Source organism: Papaver somniferum, chromosome 1 (genome assembly GCF_003573695.1).
Source record: "Papaver somniferum cultivar HN1 chromosome 1, ASM357369v1, whole genome shotgun sequence".
NCBI classification, from domain to species: domain Eukaryota; kingdom Viridiplantae; phylum Streptophyta; class Magnoliopsida; order Ranunculales; family Papaveraceae; genus Papaver; species Papaver somniferum.
In genome coordinates, this window is record NC_039358.1 from 112,151,530 (window position 1) to 112,171,959 (window position 20,430).

At 35.9% G+C, this 20,430-nt stretch overlaps 1 long non-coding RNA gene across 1 annotated transcript; it reads left to right on the forward strand.

Annotated features, from left to right (window-relative positions):
• Positions 1-15,788: 15,788 nt before the first annotated feature.
• On the forward strand, positions 15,789-19,160 carry LOC113296749. The gene is made up of 3 exons (XR_003333117.1): positions 15,789-16,122; positions 18,041-18,125; positions 19,121-19,160. It is a non-coding gene; the product is annotated as an uncharacterized LOC113296749 (long non-coding RNA).
• The last annotated feature ends 1,270 nt before the right edge of the window (positions 19,161-20,430 follow it).

A 20,430-nucleotide genomic window follows, 5' to 3' on the forward strand; every position in this document is an offset into this window, starting at 1 on the left:
GATTCTGGCCCTTAGACCAAGAGAAATTAGGATGGTTTCTCCAACCAGGGTTGTAGGTCTCTGAGTAGGGGTCAAACTTCTGACGGTTCTCAAACCTAGCATTGTTATAGACAGCATGAGCTTGCTCTTCACTAACCTGACCTTCCCAAAAAGAGTTATCGGGCTCTATTCCACAACTAGAGATTTGAGAGGCTCTATTAGGTTCAACAAGGGACTTATTTTTAGGTTGACCCATTTCAACGCTTCTAACCTTCTAGAAAAGCAGCAAACTTAGCATCTGACGCAAAACTCGTATCTACCACATTGGTGCTACTTCTATTGACCAAGAGTCTTTTAGGGGGTTCAACACAAGATTCCCACTGTTGGGATTTTTCAGCGATACTTCCTAAGAAGGTAAAAGCATCATCAGCATTTTTACTAGTGAACTCACCAGCGCACATAGACTCAACCATGGCTTTGGTCGATAGTCTAAACCATCATAAATAATTTGTACGAGTTTCATCTTATCAAATCCATGGTGAGGACACTGAGATAGGAGATCATTGAATCTCTCTAAAAATCTATAAAGAGACTCTCCCTCTTGTTGCACACTAGCACTAATTTCTGCCTAACAGCTGCAGTTTTATGCTTAGGGTAGAATTTCATATAGAAAGCGGCAATAAGTTCCTGCCATGTTTCAATGGATTCAGATGGTAGGTTGTTCAGCCAGGTCTTGGCTTTATCTCTCAAGGAAAAGGGAAACATCTTAAGTTTCAAGACTTCATCAGTAAGGTCTTTTATTCTAATTGTCCCAAATTTCCTCAAAGTCCCTAATATGGAAATAAGGGTTCTCATCATCTTTTCCTAAGAATATAGGGATCATTGGAGAATACTAGGTTTTATCTCGAAATTAGCCGTAGTGGCTGGCAATTTAATGCACGAAGCTCGGTTGGTCCTAGTTGGGAACATGTAATCTTTCAAAGTTGCCATCGCTGGCACAACAGAAGTACTAGGGGTTATGAGATTTTCACGAAGAGACAGATTCTCAAAACTGAAGTTTCCAAAAACAGGGCTCTCAAAAGAACAATCTTCGAGCTCCCTGCTTAAATCAGAAGAACTACTAGGTTTTTCGCTAATCAATCGACCTAGAGTATCTCTTTTCCAAGCCCTATTAACAAAATCGGGCATACACTAAAAAAATCAAAAAGAAATAAAAATCCTAACAGGAAGGTTCTAGCAATCACACAGCAGGCTGACTCGACTTTACCACAGCAAACCTAGAGATTTCTAGCAAACAACAAGCATGATGGCTCACTTAGATTGTTTCTAGACCAGCTTCTATCTCTCGAAGGGAATTCGTTACAATTTAAGCAAACCCCTCTGGAATCAATCCGAGTCAAAGTAAGTTGAATCGAGGCGAGGGAAGCTTAGTGGAGCTTTGATACCCAAGGCCTCACCGCAGTACAAGGCGGCGCAGTCACGCATTCAACTCACAGAAACCGTCATGAACTTCGAAGTATGCTAAAAGAATAACCAATATCCTTCGAAAATTTTCCTAACAAGCTCGATACCCTATAGGTCTCTTTCTAATCAGATTTTAAAGCTTGGGTTCGCGTTAGGTTTTGTTCTCCTAAAGCGGGCAAGAAGGGAGCGGTGATGAAATCCGAACCCTTATCTTGTTTAGGCCAGGCCTTGCCCTTTACTAGGAAAATAAAGACAGTCCAAATTCGTCCTCAATCAATGATCACCTTAAGGAATACAGTAACTCGCTTACAGGAGATTCGCGAGTGTTTCGATTGGACTTACCTCCCGTACCAGACGGGGGATGAACCGTTGTCGTCGACTCGGGCCACGACTCCTATGCCGTGTGCGAACCCGAGGGGCCGAGGTGATATTGTAATCACCGTCCTTCCCTGCACACAGTTTTATTTAACTACCCTTCCGTAGGGTTTAAAAAAATAATAATAAAGTCCAAGAGTCCAGTCCAAAGTCCAAATAAAGTAAAGTGCAAAAGAAAAAAAAATAACCTAAAAAAAATAAAAATCTCTTTTTTTTCTCTCTTTTCTATATTAAAACAAAAAAAAAAAAAATTCCTCTTTCGCTCCTTTCGCTTTAAGCTTTTCCTTCCAAGGTCCTTAGTACTCCACTTCGAACCTGCAAATCAAAGACAAAAAGAAACGTAAAAAGGAAAAAAATAATAAACCTAAAAAAAAAAATTCTACCTAAGCACAGGTCCGCGTCGGCGGCGCCAAAAATTTGATGTATTTTCAAATGTTGTTGTAGATAGTGGTAAAACTGGGTTCTTTTCGAACTTGTGAAGGTAACTCTTTTTTTTAAGATTTAAAAAATAAATAATGAAGGAAATTATTTTTTTAGTAATGTCAAGATTTTAGAAGGATTAAGGCTCAGGATTCACTACCACTTCAAGTTGATTGGTTATAAATAATATTTCAGAAATTATTATTAAGCTCTTTTTCTTATTAAATCACTTTTTAATTTAAAAGGTGTCCAAATATTAAGTTGTAATCCTTAAGCATGATTTATCAAAGAATTATTCTAAGCATAAAACATCAAACTGATTCACAACTAATTAAGAAAACCATTTTATCCTTTTTTTTATATTTATCCAAGTGAATTAAATAAAGTAAATAATTAAAGAAATTATAAATAAAAATATTACCAATCAAACATGAGTGAATAGATCCTCCATTGCCTCGATCACCAAGTATTTTAGCCGCTCATCATGTTGGAAAACCTCTCAAAATATTTCATTGATGCTCACAAGTGTTTACAATGAAGAGAAAGATAAGTAAATGTTATAAAACAGGATTGTGCGACCCACAGAAGGCGTCCAGAAACAACGACACAGAAGAAATAAGACTGCTGTATAGCGAAGTGCTGTAGAACAACGACAGTAGTCTGCGACTGTCGACCGTGGGTTGATGTTCTTCGTGTTCTTCAGCAGCACCAGCAGAACAACTTCTTCTTCCAGCGCCTGGTTCTTCGATTTTATGCCTCTATTCTCTTCCAAACTCTCCCTAAACTTGCCTAGCCCCTTCTGCTCGACACTAGGGACCTATTTATACCCAACAGATCACTCCAATCCTTGTAATAACTCCAAGAATATCCAGCCATAAAAAGAATATTTTCCGAAATATTTTTTCGTTATTTCTTTGATTTGTTACGGATTGTTTCCTGGTTTATCTCTTTCACGCATCATCTCTGAGCTGTAGTAGAAGTTTACAGCCAATAGAGTTAACCCATGCACGTCTCTTCCATCCAACAATTCCAAAAATAGAATATCTTCCCTGTTTTGATTCCACCGATTATCTAAACAAATTTGACCGAATCCAACACCCATACCAGCTCTGTCTAGGCCCTAGGAACAAACCCATTTAATTTGGGCCGTTGAATCTCACTGGAACACCTTCAAATCCTCAACCCTAGTCACGGCAGTTCAAGAACATTTTTTCCCGCCAAAATTTGAATTTCAAAAGGTTGAAGATGATATGCCCCCTATCCTGGATTGGGGTGACCTGGGGTGCCCCTTAGTAATTAGGTTACCCCTTATCTAAAAGCGAGAGTCCGAATAACACTTGTCCTCCGGTGACAAAATCAACTTTTCGAGCCGAATTTTCCAAAAATGTTTATTTCCTAAAAATACATAAAAACACAATATTAGTACAAAAATAGAGTTCCAACAATACATACATTGAGGACAAATTAGACACAAAAATGTGTCTATCAGTAGTTGCACCAGTGAAGGTTATAAGACTTGGAACAATGGGTGGAGATGATATTGAAACTTACTGATTTCAGAAACAAGATGAATAGGGTAAGTAACTTAGGGTTTTGAATTGTTTGATTGTTTTATGTGCAATCATTTTGTTTTGATCGATTATAGAGTGGGTTTGTTGTTAATTGAAGTATAGAGTTGTTGTATGAAGTTTAATTTTGAGTTCATAGGAAACTAGGGTTTCTGTTCTTCCCTAAATCAAACCAGAAATTAGGGTTCATCCAATTAGGGTTGTCTGTTATGGTTTTGAGTTTATGGTGGAAGATTTAGATTCAGGTGAAGGAGGTTTGTATGTTTGATATATGCATATTGGGGTTTTGGAATCTCAGGGAGAATCAAGACAGTTGATTGAATGGGAATTGTTGTATTGAGATTCACTGTTGGTAATAGAGTTAGTGGAGCAGGTTGTAGTTGAGTTGAACTACAAAAGATGAAGATGAATTAGGTGTTCTGTTGAAATGACAGAGGAGGAAGTTATAGAGCTTAGTAAAAGTAATGTTTGAAGCTGAGACACTACAGCTGGAACTGGAATTGTAAGTAGATGTGGTTCAGGTTGGATTGCAGTGTCTTTGAGTTGAAGATTAGTGAGATGAGTTATGAGATTGTGAACTGGTGCATCAGGATTGAAACGAAGTTGGAGTTGCATGACCAAGAAGTTTTAATATGTGAAGTTGTAGCTGTGACTGATGGAGCTGGTAGAGGCAAGGCAGAAGATTCTGGAGAATGGTGCAAGATTATTGGTTATCACAGTTAGAAATGGCAGTATAGTGTATGCGGAGCATGGAAGAAAATAAGATGGGAAATGAGCTGAAACTTAGCTTAGATGAATGTTAGACAGGGAATAATCTTTGAAGAGGTATAACTGGTAGTAGTAGTTGAGTGCAACTGCAGAATGGAAGTGGAGGTGACTAGTTGTGCTACTGAAATTATAGGGAAGCTTAGGGAATAAATTGGTTGAATTGTGTGGCTGGTATTGAAGCTCCAGTTATGAATATCTGGGTTAAACTACAGGTGGAGATGTAATGGTTGTGATTCTGACTAGAGACTGTGAAGGCGATAAAATTTTGTCTTACAGAGTTGAAGTGAAATTCAGTATGGAAAGGCTTGTATTGATTTGAGCATACTGTGTTGAGATGTGTTGGTGCAACTGAACTTCTGATGAATTCAAGAGATGGTAGATATTGAAATGCTTAGATGTTGGTATTGCAGATATGAAGATTGTAACTCTAAAGTTAGTGTGTTTGAGTGTTTGGTAGATGGATTTCAGCTAAGATTTAGATGGACAAATTAGTTAATGTTAATGGCACTGAATAAGAGAGATCAAGATTAAGTTATGAGTTTAGTAAATGGGTTGGAATCATAGCGTTTATGTTGTCTGGTGTTCTTAGACTGTGTTTATAGTTATGATCTTGACTCTTTGTTTTCCTGTTTTGACCCAGACCTGACTAGAGTTAACTCAATAACCAGACTTGACCCAATTTGACTCAGTAACTTAACCTGACCTTGGACTTTGACTCTGGACTTTGACTTAGCTCTAGATGTTGACTGTTAGTTGACGTGTGACCGTTTGTTGACTCAGATGGACTGGACCTTAGTTAATGGGCTTGTTTAGTGGGCTTGAGCGTAGTGCCATGTTCTCGTAGTTTGATACTTTGGACCCTTTATGATCCGAACTAGCTTTTGGTTCCTTCTACAAAGTTTTATATACTCATAAGACATATCTAATGGACTATAAAACCAATCTAATTGGATTAATAAACTCTAAGATGAACTAAAGATATAGAATAATAAGATATAGAACCATAAATGGGCTTAGAACCATTAGATAGTTCACTTAGCCTGTAACTAGAGAATTGTATGAGATTATGTTATGAGCCTTTGGGCTAATTCTTAGAGTCTTGTGTGATTAGAAGTTAGTCTATATTAACAACGAACGATTCCAAGGATGAACCAGTGGATTGTGGATTTCAAGATAGGCGTGGCTTGACATCAAATTAGGTGGGAACTCTATAACCATCTTGTAATCATTAAGTTTATGTTATCTGCGAGCATGATGAGTCTTTAATTTCTGTAAGCATATTGTTTGTAATTCAATGGGTATGTTGTGCAATATGCGTTGGGTGGTTTCCCCGCGAAGAGTGTATGTGTTTCCCCATAGCTCTTGGCTAAGTTTAGTAGGGCAATGCTACGTTGTTTGAATATTACCTAGTAGCCCCGGCTTTACCCCGGATAAATATTATTACATTTTATTGTCTTAAGATAGTAGTCTGGCTTTACCCCGGTTGATTATTACCTAGTAGTCCGGATTTACCCCGGTTGATTATTATATATACTATTTTATTTGGGGAAGTCACTCATGTGCATATTATACTTGATTGTGCAGTCTTAGTAGTATGACTGGGTTACTATGATCTTGACTTAGGAAGAAATTCTAGGTTCATGATTGGATATGGTTATTATTCGGTGGCTTCGGTTACGAATAATGATTGGGCCTTTCGTGAACCTGTTGTGCGGGGTCAGATCATAGTAATCAAAATCTTATTATATTCTAGACTTAGATGGTGGCATTGAGTTTTATGAGGTGTACGCATTCCAAGATAATATCTTACGGTACATGGATTCATGATATCATTTGAGACTGGAGTTATTCCTAGCATCTTCTCCTCCATTGAGTGAGACGAGGTTGGGATAACATATGTTTAGGTTGTTTAATTATATTCTCGTAGATCCATCCGGAGGTGAATCTTTCACGGATATTACCACTATGGACTTAATATCTGGGGATTTGAATTGAAGCAATCATTTTCTCTATGTTGCTTGTAAAAGATGTTTATCGTTTTTCTTTAGTAGAACTATGATGCGTGTTAGTGATTACTTAAGTGTTATAATGATAACCACTGAGCCCCCTTTTCGGATGATGTGCTCACTTGTTCCCACTTCAGTTTCAGTTTTCAGAAGAGATGGCGCGCATGAAGATAATTGTTTCGTAGTTTGAAACTTTAGCAGATTAAGAACGTTTATGGATCTTTGATATATATGTATTCTTTGATTATTTGTACACATTAATATAATCATATCATATGAGAGATTTCATCTATTAAGTATCAGAGTGTTTGGGAATTAGTTTTGTTTTACTTTATGCGATTTTGTTCCTTAAGTTCGAAGATCAAGATTCTGTTACTTCAGATTTAGGATATATTATAATTAGCTAAGCAGGTTTAGTATTTGGGGCGTGACAAGTTGGTATCAGAGATCACTATTAGATCTTACATGGGAAAAAATAGTTAATTCTTAGTGCTAGATAGATAACTATATTAGTTTAGAATCGCATTGAATTGTGAGATAAATCTTAATCACTAAAAGTTATCAATAAATACAATATTATTTTGATTGATTGTTCGTTTTCCTTGTGGAGTGTGTATGCTATGAAGTAAAAAATTATAGGTCAAACAAACTGTATTATGGTTAGAAGATCATTGAGATTAAAGAACAATTAGTTTGACATTATGTACACGTAGTGGAATCCAACACTAGAGAAATAATGAGGTTAGTAATTTTGATAGATCTCGAATTCTTCTAGAAACTTACTGAGTAGCTTTACATATATTTAGAATCATGAATTCATTGAACTAGAAAGATAATGTGAGGAACTTAGACTCCCATATTCTTTAGAATCTAAATCAGCATTGTTGAACTCAGAGCTACAAATTTTAAATCTTAGTTATAGAAGGACATATAGGTTTGTAGAAAGCATTGTATTTCATTTCATTCTATTTCGAACTCATTTAAAATGAGTTAGTTTTCACGTGTTTGTAAGTATGAGCAATACTTGCACTTAATCGAGATATAAAGTCTCTTTTAAGGTGAGGAGTTTTGAAAACCAGAAGGACGGATTCATTTTCGAGGATGAAAATTTTACAAGGTGAGGAGAATGTAAGGACCCTCAGGCTCGTCAACGCTATTTGACCAGTCAAGAGAAGATCGAGAGATGATTTACTCACTAATGACTCGATTATTTAATATAGATTTTAATTGATAGAAATTAATCTAACAACGATTTAGATACAAAACTAATATCGTTAGATAGATCTCGAAAAGTTATGCGTAATGGACTGTTCGAACGTGTCATTCGGATACCGGATGAAGAAGAAATCATCAGATTACTTTGAAGGGAAAAAAAGTTATTTTGCTATTTAACCGACTTGGAAGCCCTTATCCAAGTGTTGGGTGCCTCAGCATTTTGGTCGACCTTGTCCCCAAATGGATCGAAGAGAATAATCATTTTCTTATTCTTCTTTCTCTTTCTTCTTCTTCTCCGTTCTGTCTTTGTTCTCCTTCTCTTTTTCCTCTGCAAATTTTTCCTTCACCCGTAATAATCGATGGAGTGGAATTTTGAGGTTAGTAGTTGCACCAGTGAAGGTTATAAGATTTGGAACAATGGGTGGAGATGATATTGAAGCTTACTGATTTCAGAAACAAGATGAATAGGGTAAATAATTTAAGGTTTCGAATTGTTTGATTGTTCTTTATGCAATCATTTTGTTTTGATCGATTATAGAGTGGGTTTGTTGTTAATTGAAGTATAGATTTGTTGTATGAAGTTTAATTTTGAGTTCATAGGAAACTAGGGTTTCTGTTCTTCCCTAAATCAAACCAGAAATTAGGGTTCATCCAATTAGGGTTGTCTGTTATAGTTTTGAGTTTATGGTGGAAGATTTAGATTCAGGTGAAGGAGGTTTGTATGTTTGATATCCGCATATTGGAGTTTTGGAATCTCAGGGAGAATCAAGACAGTTGATTGAATGGGAATTGTTGTATTGAGCTTCACTGTTGGTAATAGAGCTAGTGGAGCAGGTTGTAGTTGAGTTGAACTACAAAAGATGAAGATGAATAAAGTGTTCTGTTGAAATGACAGAGGAGGAAGTTATAGAGCTTAGTGAAAGTAATGTTTGAAGCTGAGACACTACAGCTGGAACTGGAATTGTAAGTAGATGTGGTTCAGGTTGGATTTCAGTGTCTTTGGGTTGAAGATTAGTGAGATGAGTTATGAGATTATGAACTGGTGCATCAGGATTGAAACGAAGTTGGAGTTGCATGACCAAGAAGTTTTAATATGTGAAGTTGTAGCTGTGACTGATGGAGCTGGTAGAGGCAAGGGAGAAGATTCTGGAGAATGGTGCAAGATTATTGGTTATCACAGTTAAGAAAGGCAGTATAATGTTGTTGATGGTGGATTTTAGTTCAGGGCTAAAATTATAAAACCAAATTTAATGCGCTGACATCCTGCAAAGGATAAAGCCGTTTGATAAGTGATGAGCGCAGAAAACCTCTCCACTTTATTTATTTGAAGCAATTCAATAAATACACAAAATTCACCCAGAATGATGCATGCAACAACAATCCCAAATATTCTGTGAATTCTTTAGCATTATTAATTAATGCATGATTTGCCTAGACCAGTCAAGGGACGTTTAAGCCGCTAATGACTCGATTAGTTTAACAAGATCAATAATTAATAGAGTTAGTATAACAACGATTTAGAAACGGAACTAGTATCACTAGATAGATATCGAAAAATTATGCGAGATGGACTACTCGAACGTGTCATTCAGATACCGGACAAAGAAGATATCTTCAGATATGTACGAAAGGTAAAACTGTTAATTTTGCCTTAGACCGACCTGGATGCCCTTAGACGTTTCGTGGGAACCTTCATGAGTTTTGTTGGCCTTATCTCCTACGCGTGTCGAGAGAAGCTCATTTCTTCTCTTCGTTTCTTCGTTTCTTCTTCTTTCTTTTCTTCTCTGTATAAAGTGATTGATGATTTGAGAGAGAGAGAGAGTCAATCGATGAAATAAGAAGATGAACTAGGAGGTGTGCTGATGTTGATGAAGAGATGAGAGGGGTGTTGATTCATGGTTAAACAGAGTTAGGGCTTCATCTGATTTTGAGGTTGTTTGGAGTAGGTTAAGTTTATTGGGTCGATGTTTGATGAGAATTAAGAGGGGTTGTTGTTGAAATATCGATTGGAGGCTATTCTGATGAAGAATCACAGAACCAGGTAAATTAGGGTTTTATTAATTTGAAGATTTAATTTGGGGTTTCGGTTTTGATTAATTTCTTTATGAAATTATTGTTATTTGATTGAATTGTTGCATGGGTTTGTTTTTAATCGAGTGGAGATAGTTTTATAAGGGTTTAATTTTAGTCTTTTAGCAATTTAATTTTGGAATTAGGGTTTTGGTAAACTGAAGATAGAAATTGGGGTTTCCCTATTTGATTTGAGTTACAAGAAGGGAGAGTTAGATCTTGTTGGCGAAGTTAAGGTTCTAGATTGAATTACAAGGATCTTTTGGTGGAGCCAATGAAGAGCTGAAGATTTTATGATGGGATGTGAAGTTGAGAAGTTTAGGTCCTGTTTGGTATAGTTTTCAAAAACAGTTTTCTGTTTTTAAAAACAGAAAACAGGAGAAAACGCGTTTGGTAAGGACATTTTCAGAAAATGTTTTCTATCTGTTTTCTGTTTTTAAAAACAAAAAAATTAAAACAACAAATTATTGTTTTCTGTGTTTTCTCTTTTTTTATTTTCTTTATTCTTTTATTCTTTTCAGAACAAAGTAAGAGATGGGGAATGACTGCAAGTGAGTCATGGCTAATATCACTATCTCTTAGACGAATCTTTACATTTGATCCGATTTAGTTGGTTTTCCTTGTTTTCAAAAACAGTTTACCAAACAATTTTTAGAAAATGAAAACAAGGAAAAAAGGGTATGTTTTTAAAACAGTGGAAAACTATTTTTGAAAACTTTTTTTCAAAACTGTACCAAACAGGACCTTTAGGATTAATTAAAATTACAGGGGATGAAATAGAATCAGATAGTGGGATTGTAAATAGTGGTGTTGAGATTCATGAAGCTTGCAGTTCCATAGTTTGATGTTTTGGCTTGAGACTGTGAAGAAGATATGTGTTCTTTTAGCTGAACTAGTGGTGCTGGTTGGGTTGATCAGGAGGTGTTGCTGCTAGAGATGGTGTTGTTTGTGTATTAGTGATGCAGTTGGGGGTAATGTTTGATTATTGAGGTTGAGTTACAGAAGAGAATAGTATGAATAAAGTGTAGGAGTTGGGTTTGTATTTTCAGTTAGCAAGGACTTGATAGTGTTGATGCAGTTGGAATTGTAGTTGAAGTTTAGAGCAAATGTAAATGAGATTAAGTCAGGGTTCAGGGTGTTGTGTTAAGTTGCAGCTAAAGAATGTGGTTAGTTAGTTAGAGATGGTATTGTCTGTGTATTGTACTGGTGATGGAGATGATCTACATATGTGGTTTCCTGGTTTTTTAATGGGTTTTAGAAATTCAAGCAAGTAAGCTAACATTTGAGAAGATTTGACTGAGTTGAAGCTGCAAACTAAAGAGAGAAGTTATATTTGGATTCTTCTGAAGTTAGAGGATGGAAGAATGAAATTGAGATTTGAGATGAATATAGTTGGCTGAAGCTGAGTCATTGCAGTTGAAGATTATGTTTGAACTATTGCAAATGCTAGTGGTTGATATAGTGGTGAACTGTATTATGTGCAGTTAGTGAAAGATGTGTATATGAATGAATTAGTGAATGAGGTGGTTGAGGTGATGCTGCTCAGTTGGTGGTAGTGGTGGTGTTAATGCAATAAGAATGTAGTCGAGTTACAGATGTACACAAGAAAGGAGTGATGAATCACAGAGCATGAAGATAATAATGTGGTGATGCTAGAATTGCAGTTAGAACAGATTGTGTGATTGTAGATGTATTAGATTTTTCGGTTGTATTAATTTTTAAAGTTCTGTTAGAATGGATAGGTTGATTTTGAGTTGGGATTAGAGTCTTTGTGGTTTTGTGAATCTTAAACTTGTCTGACTGAACTTATTTAGTCTGTTTCAGTTTGGTTATTGTCTAACTCCGTTTCTGACTAGGTCGAATCGTTTAGACTCACCGAGTTTCCTTCTTGACCTGAGTTGAATCAGTTGACCCGACTTGACTTTTAATTGGACTTTGACTTTGACGTTAGACGTTGACTGTTAATTGACCCCATTGACTGTTATAGACCGTTAGTTGACTCAGATGGACCAGGCCTTAAGTTAATAGGTCGAGTTTAGTGGACTTGGGCTTAGTGCAATGTATTCTTAGTTTGATGTTTTGGACCTTGTGGTCCGAATTAACCTTTGGTTCCTTCTACAAAGTTGTAGATACTTTTTAGGCTTACCAAATGGACTATAGATTCTACCTAATGGAATTAGTAAACCTTTGTTATGCTAAAGATAGATAATGAACGGTCTAGAACTATTAATGGGCTTAGAACCATTAGACAATTCACTTAGCCTATAATTAGAGAATTGTATGAGATTAAGATATGAACCTTGTTTGAGCCTTTTGGCTAATCTTTAGAGTGCAAGTGTGATTAATAATTAATCTTTATTAACACCGTTCGAACTAAATAATAAACCAGTGGATTATGGATCTCAAGGTATGCGAGGCTTGTCATCAAAAGAGGTGGGAATCAATAACGAACTCTCTTGTATTCATTATTGTTTTACAAATCTATCTTTTGTGAAATCCATGCATATCTTTGTTACTATATGATAGTGTACGTATGTATTATTTGTGTGTAATACAAACTAGTTTTCTTTAACATTTTGGGATGGTATTGGATCTTTAGAAACAAATAATATCTTTGTTTTGGAAGTATTTACTTATTTTCCAAAATGTGATTCTTTCCATTGGCTGGAAAGTGGTTACAATCTTTATTTGTTGTTAGCATGAAAGGGAGAAGTTTTCCTTTTGATTGGTGTGAGATGTGTGCTCCCAAATGTTATATCTATTTATTGCAAACCTAGATAGGCCTCGTTGGGCTGAATATTATATAGGTCTGGTTTTAATTTGGCCATTATATTTTCCCCATTTCTGTACGGGGGAAACGCATGTCTCATACATGGATGTTTACTGTTCTTTTAAATTACTTTCAAAAGCTATTATATTATATTTTGGTGTTTAGAGAAAGTGATGTTGAGAATCTTATATAAGATTGTTGGATTTACGTGGTGTATATGGCTCTGCAATGTGTAAGCACTTCGGTCGGATATAATGTTGTTACCATTTGTTTCCTTTGAATACTTGCTATGTAGAGTGCGCGTAGAATAAGGTACTGGTAAGGTACATATAGTTTATGACTTGAGGATGAAAACCTCATGGGTGCTTTAATGATCATTGAAGAATCCGCAATAGTCATGCCTTGCTACTCCGAAGGAAGACGTCGCTCAACTATAATTTATGTTGTGAATGTGTGCAGGTCTATTGGTTGGTAGAACTTTATATTTTCAGTACAATTTACTATCTTAATATGTTTTATTCTGTTTTCCATTTTTCTAACGGTTTTCAGTAAAACCCGCATTGTCTTTAAATCATTCTAGTGATTACTTGAAAGTTAGTTGTTATTTCTACGGGGTACCCCTTTTAGGGATGATGTGCTCACCCATTCCCACTTTCAGTTTCAGAGACAGATTCAGATCAAGTTGTGCACGTGGCGATGAAAGCTTCGAGGGGTTGGTTTCGTTAGTTGGTTATCTTCCGCTATGTTTATTTTCGTGTTTATATTCTATTTGTAAACCAAATCATTATTAAATATGTATCACTTGAGAGGAGTTCTTGTATTTATTTCAGAGAGGGTTTAAATTCGGGTTAATCTTTGTTTAGTACTTTTTTCTTAGTGTTTTAAATAGATGATTTGGATCGTTAGTGCCTCATTTTATAGCTAATCTCTTGGATTAGTCAGCTGCTAGCTTAGGGGGCGCTACAGACTTGGTATCAGAGCTCACTATTAGATCTTACATGGGCGACAATAGGAATAGCCAGTGCCAATTAGTAAATGAGATTAGTTTAGAACTGGGTTGGGTTTGTGAGATAAATCTTAATCACTAAAAACAACCAAGAACTAAAAGATTTTTGTATTGAATTGATTGATTGATTTGTATAACATGTTGATTGCTTACTCCTTGTTTTGTGTGTGTATATCTATGAAGTAAAAATTGTAGGTTGAAAGCAATTGTGATATAAGTTAGAAATTTAAATAGATAACTAGAAATTAGTTAGTCTCAATTGAATGATACTTAAATAATCTAGCACTGGAGAATAGTGAGGTTTGAAATTCTGGTGTATTTGTGTTGTCTTTGTTCGTAGGAAACCATCGTCGGGTCTTGCTAACCTGGACATGCCAACTACAAGCATGGATTACCATTCATCGTAGGAGGACTTGCTTCTATTAGTGAACTGATAGATCCCAAATTTTATTTAGAAACCGATAGAGTACCTTTTCTCATAAATTAGAACCATTAATCTATTGAATTAGAAATGAAGTTAAATTGTAAAGGTAATTAAGATAATAGTTCGGGAATTAGTGTTAATAATAATAAATGACAATAGGATCACTAATAATCATAACAAAAGTAATATTGACATTTATCTAATAGTATTGTATTGAACTTTATCTAATTAAAATCTCATTAGTAAATATTTAATGATTAAAATAATAATTAGGACCAAAGTAGCTACGTAGAATTATTAATAATTATCTACGGTCAGATTCTGTTAATTAAATAAAGTTAGAAATACATTCTTTTACATTTGAAGTAACTACCAGATAGTTAACATAAGACTTGTTAGGTTAAGACTGAAGAACGTGCGGATATATTGCATAAAACAAAAAGACTAAAATTCTTAATAATCTTATACTTAAATTATTTTTAGTTCAATAACTGATTTAGTAGATTTTTAAAATTAAACAAATACACATGAAGAAAATTTATAGAAAATAGTAATAATATTTGGATGCTTAGTACAACAATAGACTTGAAAGAAAACAAATTCGTATATTAATAAGATACTTTACATTAATAGGAAAATCTTAAGGTTTTTAGGATACACTAAAGTTTTATGCTGACTCAAATTGAAATAATATTAAGTCACCGACGCTAATATTTAACAAGATATATAGACTCAATAGGAATAAATAAAATTAATTATATTAATCTTTACGAGAATGTAGAGTCATATTTAGAAAATTAAGACTTTGTGAACCAACTGGACTATCAACCAACTAATAAAGATACGGAGAATAGAAACACTGATGATAGTAATATTTTAATAATTATGTTAATATCAGATTTAGAGTAGATAATATTCAGATAATTATATATTGTATAACAGTAAAGTTATAATATCGGATAGATTTACGTAAAAATCAAATTTGGACTAATTATATAGGTAAATATATAACAAATATGGAACTACGTCAATTAATAAATTAATGAATATTAGACTGTAAATTATCCGTGGAGAACTTAGACAAACTTATCTGTTAGAATCTAATTCACCATAGTGAGCATAGAAACAATCTTATTATGAAATAGAAGATTAGTCTATTGAACTTAGAGATACAAATTATAGATTCTAGTTGTAGAAAACCACATAGGCTTGTGTTTCATTTCTTGTTGTTTCGAACTCATTTAAAATGAGTTGTTTTTCACGCGTTTGTAAGTATGAGCAGTACTTGTACTTAGTCGAGAGATGGTGCTTCTCTATAAGGTGGGGAGTTTTGAAGATTAGAAGGAAGATTCGATTTTCGAGGACGAAAATGTATAAGGTGGGGAGAATGTAAAGACCCTCAAGCTCGTCAACGTTATTAGACCAGTCAAGAGACGTTTAAGCCGCTAATGACTCGATTAGTTTAACACGATCAATAATTAATAGAGTTAGTCTACAACGATTTAGAAACGGAAGTAGTATCACTAGATAGGTATCGAAAAGTTATGCGAGATGGACTACTCGAATGTGTCATACGGATATCGGACAAAGAAGATATCTTCAGATATGTACGAAAGGCAAAACTGGTAATTTTGCCTTAGAATGACCTGGCTGCCCTTTGCCGTTTCGTGGGCACCATCATAAGTTTTGTTGGCCTTATCTTCTACGCGTGTCGAGAGAAGCTCATTTCTTCTCTTCGTTTCTTCTTTCTTCTTCTGATTTCTTCTTCTTTCTTTTCTTCTCCGTTTCTTCTCTGTAGAAAGTGATTGATGATTTGAGAGAGAGAGATAGAGAGAGAGTCAATCGATGAAATAAGAAGATGAACTAGGAGGTGTGCTGATGTTGATGAAGAGATGATAGGGGTATTGATTCATGGTTAAACAGAGTTAGGGCTTCATCTGATTTCGAGGTTGTTTGGAGTAGGATAAGTTTATTGGGTCGATGTTTGATGAGAATTAAGAGGGGTTGTTGTTGAAATATCGATTGGAGGCTATTATGATGAAGAATCACAGAACCAGGTAAATTAGGGTTTTCTTAATTTGAAGATTTAATTTGGGGTTTCGGTTTTGATTAATTTCTTTATGAAATTATTGTTCATTGAATTATTGCATGGGGTTGTTTTTAATCGAGTGGAGATAGTTGTATAAGGGTTTAATTTTAGTCTTTTAGCAATTTAATTTTGGAATTAGGGTTTTGGTAAATTGAAGATAGAAATTGGGGTTTTCCTATTTGATTTGAGTTACAAGAAGGGAGAGTTAGATCTTGTTGGCGAAGTTAAGGTTCTAGATTGAATTACAAGGATCTTTTGGTGGAGTCAATGAAGAGCTGGAGATTTTATGATGGGATGTGAAGTTGAGAAGTTTAAGTTGTAATTAGAATTACAGGGGATGAAATAGAATCAGATAGTGGGTTTGTAAATAGTGGTGTTGAGATTCATGAAGCTTGCAGTTCCATAGTTTGATGTCTTGGCTTGAGACTGTGAAGAAGATATGTCTTCTTTTAGCTGAACTAGTGGTGCTGGTTGGGTTGATCAGGAGGTGTTGTTTCTAGAGATGGTGTTGTTTGTGTATTATTGATGCAGTTGGGGGTAATATTTGATTACTGAGGTTGAGTTGCCGAAGAGAGTAGTATGAATAAAGTGTATGAGTTGGGTTTGTATTTTCAGTTAGCAAGGACTTGATAGTGTTGATGCAGTTGGAACTGTAGTTGAAGTTTAGAGCAAATGTAAATGAGATTAAGTCAGGGTTCAGGGTGTTGTGTTAAGTTGCAGCTAAAGAATGTGGTTAGTTAGTTAGAGATGGTATTGTCTGTGTATTGTACAGGTGATGGAGATGATCTACATATGTGGTTTCCTGGTTGTTTGATGGGTTTTAGAAATTCAAGCAAGTAAGCTAACATTTGAGAAGATTTGACTGAGTTGAAGCTGCAAACTAAAGAGAGAAGTTATATTTGGATTCTTCTGAAGTTAGGGGATGGAAGAATGAAACTGAGATTTGAGATGAATATAGTTGGCTGAAGCTGAGTCATTGCAGTTGAAGATTATGTTTGAACTATTGCAAATGCTAGTGGTTGATATAGTGGTGAACTGTATTATGTGCAGTTAGTGGAAGCTGTGTATATGAATGGATTAGTGAATGAGGTGGTTGAGGTGATGCTGCTCGGTTGGTGGTGGTGGTGGTGTTAATGCAATAAGAATGTAGTCGAGTTACAGATGTACACAAGGAAGGAGTGATGAATTACAGAGCATGAAGCTAATAATGTGGTGATGCTAGAATTGCAGTTAGAACAGATTGTGTGATTGTAGATGTATTAGATTTTTCTGTTGTATTAATTTTTAAAGTTCTGTTAGAATGAATAGGTTGATTTTGAGTTGGGATTAGAGTCTTTGTGGTGTGTGAATCTTAAACTTGTATGACTGAACTTATTCAGTCTGTTTCAGTTTGGATATTGTCTGACTCAGTTTCTGACTGGGTCGAATGGTTTGGACTCACCGAGTTTCCTTCTTGACCTTAGTTGAATCAGTTGACCCTACTTGACTTTTAATTGGACTTTGACCTTGACATTAGATGTTGACTGTTAATTGACCCTGTTGACTGTTAGAGCCCGTTAGTTGACTCAGATGGACCAGGCCTTAAGTTAATAGGCCGAGTTTAGTGGACTTGGTCTCAGTGTAATGTATTCTTAGTTTGATGTTTTGGACCTTGTGGTCCGAATTAATCTTTGGTTCCTTCTACCTAATGGACTATAGATTCTACCTAATGGAACTAGTAAACCTTTGTTATGCTAAAGATGGAGAAGGAAAGGTCTAGAACCATTAATGGGCTTAAAACCATTAGACATTTCACTTAGCCTATAATTAGAGAATTGTATGAAATTATGATATGAATCTTGTTTGAGCCTTTTGGCTAATCTTTAGAGTGCTTGTGTGATTAACAGTCAATCTTTATTAACACCGATCGATCTAAAGAATGAACCATTGGATTATGGATCTCAAGGTATGCGAGGCTTGTCATCAAAAGAGGTGGGAATCGATAACGAACTCTCTTGTATTCATTATTGTTTTACAAATTAATCTTTTGTGAAATCCATGCATATCTTTGTTACTATATGATAGTGTATGTATGTATTATTTGTGTGTGATACAAACTAGTTTTCTTTTACACTTTGGGATGGGATAGGATCTTTAGAAACAACTAATATCTTTGTTTTGAGAGTATTTACTTATTTTCCAAAATGTGATTCTTTCCATTGACTGGAAAGTGGTTACAATCTTTATTTGTTGTTAGCATGAAAGGGAGAAGTTTTCCTTTTGATTGGTGTGAGATGTGTGCTCCCAAATGTTATATCTATTTATTGCAAACCTAGATAGGCCTCGTTGGGCCGAATATTATATAGGTCTGGTTTTAATTTGGCCATTATATTTTCCCTATTTCTGTACGGGGGCAACGCATGTCTCATACATGGATGTTTACTGTTCTTTTAAATTACTTTCAAAATCTATTATATTATGTTTTGGTGTTTAGATAAAGTGATGTTGAGAATCTTATATAAGATTGTTGGATTTACGCGGTGTATATGGATCTGCACTGTGTAAGCACTTCGGTCGGATATAATGTTGTTACCATTTGTTTCCTTTGAATACTTGCTATGTAGAGTGCGCGTAGAATAAGGTGCTGGTAAGGTACATATAGTTTATGACTTGAGGACGGAAACCTCATGGGCGCTTTAATGATCATTGAAGAATCCGCAACAGTCATGCCTTGCTACTCCGAAGAAAGACGTCGCTCAACTATTATTTATGTTGTGAATGTGTGCCGGTCTATTGTTTGGTATAACTTTATATTTTCAGTACAATTTACTATCTTAATATGTTTTATTCTGTTTTCTGTTTTTCTAACGGTTTTCAGTAAAATCCGCATTGTCTTTAAATCATTCTAGTGATTACTTGAAAGTTAGTTGTTATTTCTACGGGGCACCCCTTTTAGGGATGATGTGCTCACCCATTCTCACTTTCAGTTTCAGAAACAGATTCAGATCAAGTTGTGCACGTGGCGATGAAAGCTTCGAGGGGTTGGTTTCGTTAGTTGGTTAGGTTCCGCTATGTTTATTTTCGTGTTTATATTCTATTTATAAACCAACTCATTATTAAATATGTATCACTTGAGAGGAGTTCTTGTATTTATTTCAGAGAGGGTTTAAATTCGGGTTAATCATTGTTTAGAACTTTTTTCTTAATGTTTTAAATAGATGATTTGGATCGTTAGTGCCTCATTTTATAGCTAATCTCTTGGATTAGTCAGCTGCTAGCTTAGGGGGGGCTATAAACATGAATCTCCAAGTGCCACTTTTGAGATATGCACGAAATATGCTGCATCACTCTCTGACAAGAGAATTTCGAATCGACGCGAAACAACACGATCGAATGTATTTAAATTCCTTAAGGAAATCTGCACTGTCCGTATCAGTCTCAGAAACAATCACGGCCACGAAAATTGACCGCATGATTTAACCAGCCTACCTGAACCCTAGCAGGAGTAGGCGATCACTGTGATGACCACCGTCGGGCCCGCTTATGCCCTAGCCGGTCGAACACCAAACTACACTCCCAACGCCCATCAAACGCCAGTCCGAAGAAGGATGGCTGCGTTGCTTTGGGAAGGGCTGTTCAAGTCAGTCTTAAAACCATCACGACCGACCAACTTCTCCGACCTGGTTGGACGGATTAGATCATCCCGCAAATGATTAGGGAAGCACTAACACATACGTTGGCGGGCCCACTTCTCCCCTACCCGATCGGTTTTCTCACGGCAAAGCCATGGAGCAATGAAACGTTTTCTCAAAACATGGGCGGCGTGATGCTTAAAAGGGTCGTGGAAATTCCACTAATGTCTTAAATCGATCACAACCATCCAACTTAGCCAGCGTATTTGGATAGCTTAGATCGCACCTAGGACCATCAGGAAGGTGCACATATGTTCACCATCATCCCAACGTGGGCCCCACACGATCGGTCTTCCCAAAGGAGAAGCACAACTCACCAAATCGTTTGGCCAAAGTCACGTGTGCGTGACTGTTTCAAAACCCTAATTAGGGTTTGCGGCAATACACATCTGTTGTAGTTCGATCACGTCCAAAGATATAGACTCAAGAAGTCCCAAGGATGTTGATGTGATCGCTATTGGCCCACCTGTGTGTGTAATTGGTCGGCCTAGGCAGACTATGGCCAGGCACCTCGAAACGTTCGTCCAAAGATGGCATGTCGCGCGGCCTTTAATTCTTTGCGGCAATGGATTTCTGTCGCAAATCGATCACGACCACTCATCTTT